The sequence below is a fragment of the Galeopterus variegatus genome, unplaced genomic scaffold, assembly GCF_000696425.1.
Source record: "Galeopterus variegatus unplaced genomic scaffold, G_variegatus-3.0.2 Scaffold11255, whole genome shotgun sequence".
Classification (NCBI taxonomy): Eukaryota; Metazoa; Chordata; class Mammalia; order Dermoptera; family Cynocephalidae; genus Galeopterus; species Galeopterus variegatus.
Window position 1 is genome coordinate 513 of NW_007737366.1, and position 5,929 is coordinate 6,441.

Sequence of the window (5,929 nt, forward strand, 5' to 3'; positions counted from 1 at the left end):
GGACCCTGGAGGGGGGAGTGGGAATTGGATGGGACAAGAGACACGAGAAATTGAGACAAGACAGTATTCTGATCAAGTCTCGTTTATTAGTCAGAAGGTCACAGTTTATATAGACAGCAGCTTTCTCTACATTTAATACATTATAAAAGCCATATCTATATGCTTGCAATGGGATCAAGGAAGTTCTGACTTTGTACACCCAGCTAAATGAGATCTCTTTGACTAAGTCCGAGTCCCACTCTGCTTTCCAAGAGGATTCACAATTGTTCATTGTTGAGTTTTTCTTTTGGAAATGCTGCCTAGCACAATTGGCATTGCAACGCGGGGGCAATGCATGGACTTCCGTTAGGATGCCTTTGCCTAAATACTGGAACTGGGTGATCTGGTTTGAAAAGGAGCCAACTTTTTTCTAAACTTCCTCATTTTGAGTGGGTTAATTCTGTTCTAGGAAAAGTTTTGACAGAATTGCTTTCTGAGCGCCAGCAAAATGTTATGTTAGAAATAACGGTGTTTACTTCCATTCTCTATTTTTTCCATAAACCTTTAGAAGTTCATTTCCTAAATGTAACTTTTATTACTTTGCTTGACCTAGCCAATATAAATGGTATTAAGTCATTATTGCCATCCACATCATGGCCCTTTCTGCCTCACAAAATAGGAAAAATTAGCTCTTCCAACCCCCAAACATCAGGTTGGCCTGGCTGTTCTTTTAAGGAAGTCAGAAATGGACGCGACCAACCTGAATTTTGCCCAGTCTGAATTCTCTACATTCCATAAAGCACTTGGATCTGTTACATCAGCTTGATGGTTACCAAAGATCATTCTCTTAGGAGAGGTTCCCTAGATGCAGAGCTTGGGATAAAGATACTTGTGCACGTGAGTAATTAAGGGTATGTCCTCAGGAGAGGGGGAGTGAGGAAGCAGGACAGGGCGGGGCGGGGGAAGGAGAGGAAGCTTCTGGCCTCGTTAAAGCCTCTCTGAAGCTGGACTCTTGCTTCAGCCTGATCCCACAGGGAGCTGTGGAGCGTGACTGGCATCATTGTGCTGGTCCTTCCTGGAGGCAAGGGGACTGGCCTGTGGTGCCCTGTGTCAGTCTGTCTGGCTGTGGGATACCTGGGGGTGGGTGAAGCAGCTCCTGTCCTGCCAAGGGCAGTTCTCTGGAGACGAGGCAGCTGTGGAGCAGGAGCAGCCTACACCCCTGAGCTGAGGAATGGGTAGATGGGCCAGGTAAAGGTGGTCTGGGTGCACACCAGTAGCACCCACTTCTGTCACTGCTGAGAGAATGTCTTTACCTCAGAAGGTGTCCTCACTGGTGTTTTGTCCCTTTCCTTTGCTAGGGAGTGGCCAGATCCAGCTCTGGCAGTTTCTCCTGGAGCTCCTGTCAGACAGCTCCAACTCCAACTGCATCACATGGGAAGGCACCAACGGGGAGTTCAAGATGACAGACCCCGACGAGGTTGCCCGGCGCTGGGGAGAACGAAAAAGCAAACCCAATATGAACTATGATAAGCTCAGCCGTGCCCTGCGTTACTACTATGACAAAAACATCATGACCAAAGTCCACGGCAAGCGCTATGCCTACAAGTTTGACTTCCATGGAATCGCCCAGGCCCTCCAGCCCCACCCTCCAGAGTCATCTCTGTACAAGTACCCCTCAGACCTCCAGTACATGGGCTCCTACCATGCCCACCCACAGAAGATGAACTTTGTGGCCCCCCACCCGCCAGCCCTCCCCGTGACATCTTCTAGTTTTTTTGCTGCCCCAAACCCATACTGGAATTCACCAACTGGGGGTATATACCCTAACACTAGGCTTCCAGCCAGCCATATGCCTTCCCACCTGGGCACTTACTACTAAAGACCTGACAGAGGCCTTTTCCACAGCATACAATCTCCAATAACTTGCCACAAACTCTATCAGAGAACATGAATCAAAAGTGCCTCAAGAGGAATGAAAAAGCTTGACTGGGGCCGGGGAAGGAAGCCAGGGAAGAGATCCAGAGACTCTTAGCAGGAGGCAGTTACTACAGTATTACTACAGAAAAGGAGAGGAGCTAAAAATGCAGTGTATATGGACATATAATCTGTGGACCAACCTTGTAACAGACATTGTATGTAGAAGTACGAAGTCATAAGAACAAAGTGCCAAAGAAAGTGGTCTTAAGAAGTGTATAAACTTTAGAGTAGAGTTTGGGATCCTGCTAGTGCGAACTGATATTAAACTAAAGCAATAGAGATAACACAGTTTTGACCTAACATACCATTTGCAATGTCATTTTAAGGAAAACTACCTGTATTTAAAAATAGAAACATATCAAAACCAAAAAAAGAAAAGACAAGAGAAACTATGACCCATCCACGGATGTCGATATGGAACACATTGGCTTTCGCTGTTTTGGTTGAAATCAGATACATCTCAGACGGAGAGCTATCTGCCCTTGCAAACTGTGATGATGACCCAAAGTTTCCAACTTCTTTACAGTGTTACAGGAGCTATGAGCCAAATGGTGGGACTGAGAAGGTGCAGAGAGTGAGTGTGTGATTGTAGACAGAGGGCTGGAGGAGGAGGGATGGGAGAAAGCAGAGGAGGAGGAGACAGGACTGGGGAGGAAACTTCTCAAGCAGTGAAGACTGGATTTAGGACACTTGGGGACTGTGGAAAACAAGTCACAGAGACTTGAGGTTTAATATGGTCAGTGTTATACCAAACCCAGTGTTACGAGAAAGGACATAGCGTAATGGAGGAAGGGGAAGTAGTTAGAATTCAGAAACAAAAATATATATCTCTTTGTTTGTTTGTCAAAAGAAAACTTTAACTGGAATTGTTTGATATTCAGGACCTCGTCATTATGTGGGGGCTTTGCTCTCCACAGGGTCAGGTAAGAGATGGCCTTGTTGGCTTCCGTAATCAGAAATCACATAGGCATTCGGGGTGGGCGGGCTCCAGTTTTCCTTTTTGAGTCGCAAACGCTGTGCGTTTGTCAGAATGAAGTATACAAGCCCATTTTTTTCCTTTTTATATAATAATTATATAACTTATGCATTTATACACTACGAGTTGATCTCGGCCAGCCAAAGACACAGGACAAAAGAGACAATCAATGATAGAATGTGGCCTTGAATTTTAACTCTGTATGCTTAATGTTTACAATATGAAGTTATTAGTTTTTAGGATGCAGAATGTATGTAATAAAATAAGCTTGGCCCAGCATGGCAAATCAGATTTACGCAGGAGTCTGCATCTGCACTTTTGTAGTGACTAAAACTGCCTAATAGAAACATGCGCTGAATGTTGTGGGTTTTGTGTGATAATTTCACTTTGTCCAGGAACTTGTGCACGTGAGAGCCAGGCAAATGGGATGTTTAGCACCTAACCAGTGCTGGCCTCTCTAGGCCTTCTTGCCCACTCTCTTATTCCTAGCCTCTTCCATGACTTCCATGGAATCGCCCAGGCCCTCCAGCCCCACCCTCCAGAGTCATCTCTGTACAAGTACCCCTCAGACCTCCCGTACATGGAGGGAGATTAGAAGAGGCATCTAAAGCTGAGGTTGTAATCGAGAAATTCTAGGTCAGCGCCTCATCATAAATCACCCTTAATTCCTACAGTGATCAGAAAACATTTGTTAAATGGCAGAGAAGCTATTGCTCTTAATGCAAACTGTATTGTTAGTGGTTTAAAAAAAAGCATCAGGGATAGCTGCAGTTTCTTACTTTATAGGGCAGGTTCTAAATTTGCCTGTTGGCTTCTCTTTCAGAAGATCTCACCAGGCCGACTGTTTCTTTCGTCTGCCTACAGAGTATAAACTGGGCACCATGGTTTGGGGGTCACCAGCCCTGAGCCTGGCATTCTCACTTCTTCCTCATAGGCACTGTTTATTTCTGTGGCCTAAAGTCAATTTCCCTGGACGACTGTTTCTTTCGTCTGCCTACAGAGTATAAACTGGGCACCATGGTTTGGGGGTCACCAGCCCTGAGCCTGACATTCTCACTTCTTCCTCATAGGCACTGTTTATTTCTGTGGCCTAAAGTCAATTTCCCTGGACATCTTTTCTCTTCTGTGTGTCACAAACGCTGCCAACCTTGGCCAAGGAGGAGGCAATTCGAGGGGTGTAACACAAGGCAACTGTAAGAAGGAGCGAGTCTATGCAACTTCTTGGCCTGAGTCAGTTTTTGAACTGGCCCGTTTCATAGCTGTTTCAAGGGCTTGTTTTGCACTTTGTAATCCTTTTGCTATGATTAAATGAAGTTGCCAAACCTCTGTGCTGTGGATATTCTGGCAATGGTCTTAAAGTCGTTAGACTTTAGATACGATTACCAAAGCTTTAGACGCCCCACATTGCTTGGGTTGAAAGGAGCCTAACCATCAATCATTCAGTAGCAGCTTGGAAAAGGCCCACAAAGTGCCTGTATCTCCTTAGGAAAAAAAATAAGAAAATAAAATCATAAAAGCTGGCAGCTAGGGTGACCCATACTGTTCTAATGGAAAAGATCAGTCATATCTGTCCTGGAATGCAAGGTCAAGGCACACCTACATTCTGCATATAAATACGAAGTTATGCAGATAATCACTCAATTTTCTCTTTCAAGATTGCATCAAGAGCAGAATAATAAAAACAAGACATGATTATCATATTCAATTTAACAGATGTTTCCAGTTAGATTCCTGAAGCCCTCTCCCCCATCCAGGTTATTAGCAAGTCTTATGAAAAGCGTGAAGAACTGGGATAATTTTGGAAAACATGATAATACTGAGTTCCTCCAAATAAATAATTCTTAAACTGTTTTGAAATAACGTTAACTCTCTGCTCCTGGTGTAATCTAATTCCAAAGCTCTCTCCAGGTCATATTCATAAAAATTACATGAACCTTTTCTCTCTGCTTCTCCCCGTCTCTTGGCTTACCCTGATCTGTGCTCCAGAGCCCTGCATAACCCACACCTGCTGGCAAGAGATTTGTCTTCTTGTTTTAATCTTTTGGGCTTTGTACTTGGTAAAATCCCCAAATCTCAGTCAAGACTTCATTTTTGCTCATTTGATGCCCTTGTTACATCTGGAAGGGATTCACAATGAAGTGATTTGTCAGGATTGATGTGCTTAGAAGACTCTCTGTTTCTCCTAAGCACCTCCTGCAGGGTTGCAGCACCTGCCACCTGGGAGCAAGGGCCCCAGGAGCCACCACGGATGGCAGATGCAGCTTGACCGCCAACACTCCAGAGCTGGGAGTGTGACCGAGAACAGGGAAAGCACATGCATCCTGTAGGCTCCATAAACTGGCCCTTCACCTGTGGGAGAACAACATAATTTTTTTAAATCTATTCCAATCACTTTCCTATCACTCCACCAAAGTAAAGTTGTGAGACAACTAATCACAGAATAAAAAGTACTTTGGACTGCTCAAAGGTATGTCAAGTTCTGTGCCTTCTCTTTACCCTAACCTTGTTTTAAAAAATCTTGCCAAAATATTTTCACATAAATGGAAAAGGTTGGGTGCAGAAATAAAATACTAAAAATAACTAGAACTTCTTATTTATAATACAGCAGTGGTTTTCAAAGTGAGGTCCCTGGGCCGGCATTATCAGCACCACCTGGGAACTTTTTAGACAAATTGTCAGGCACTGCCCCAGAACTGTGAATCACATACTGGGGTGGGGCCCAGCATCAGTTTTAACAAGGCTTACAAGTGATTCTGATGTATGCTAATGTTTGAGAACCTCTGCCTTAAAAAAAAAGAAAATATCTGTCTCTACTCGTGAAATGTTCAGTATGAAATCTCAATCTAGTGAAGTTTCTTCTGTGGCCACATGAAAATCAACCACCAGGAAAACCATTGTATTCTCTGAGCATCTGGTCTCCTTACTGTTAACTTCTCCCTGTGAGAATCAGTGACGTATGCTGCATAACAAATTACCACAATCTCAGCGGCTTGAAAT

The 5,929-nt window shown here is 44.1% G+C and overlaps 1 pseudogene across 1 annotated transcript; it reads left to right on the top strand.

Moving 5' to 3' along the window:
- The first annotated feature begins 1,018 nt into the window (after window positions 1-1,018).
- LOC103610517 lies at window positions 1,019-3,290 on the top strand (annotated as a pseudogene). Its single transcript, XR_552220.1, has one exon. The product of XR_552220.1 is annotated as a transcriptional regulator ERG pseudogene (transcript).
- The last annotated feature ends 2,639 nt before the right edge of the window (window positions 3,291-5,929 follow it).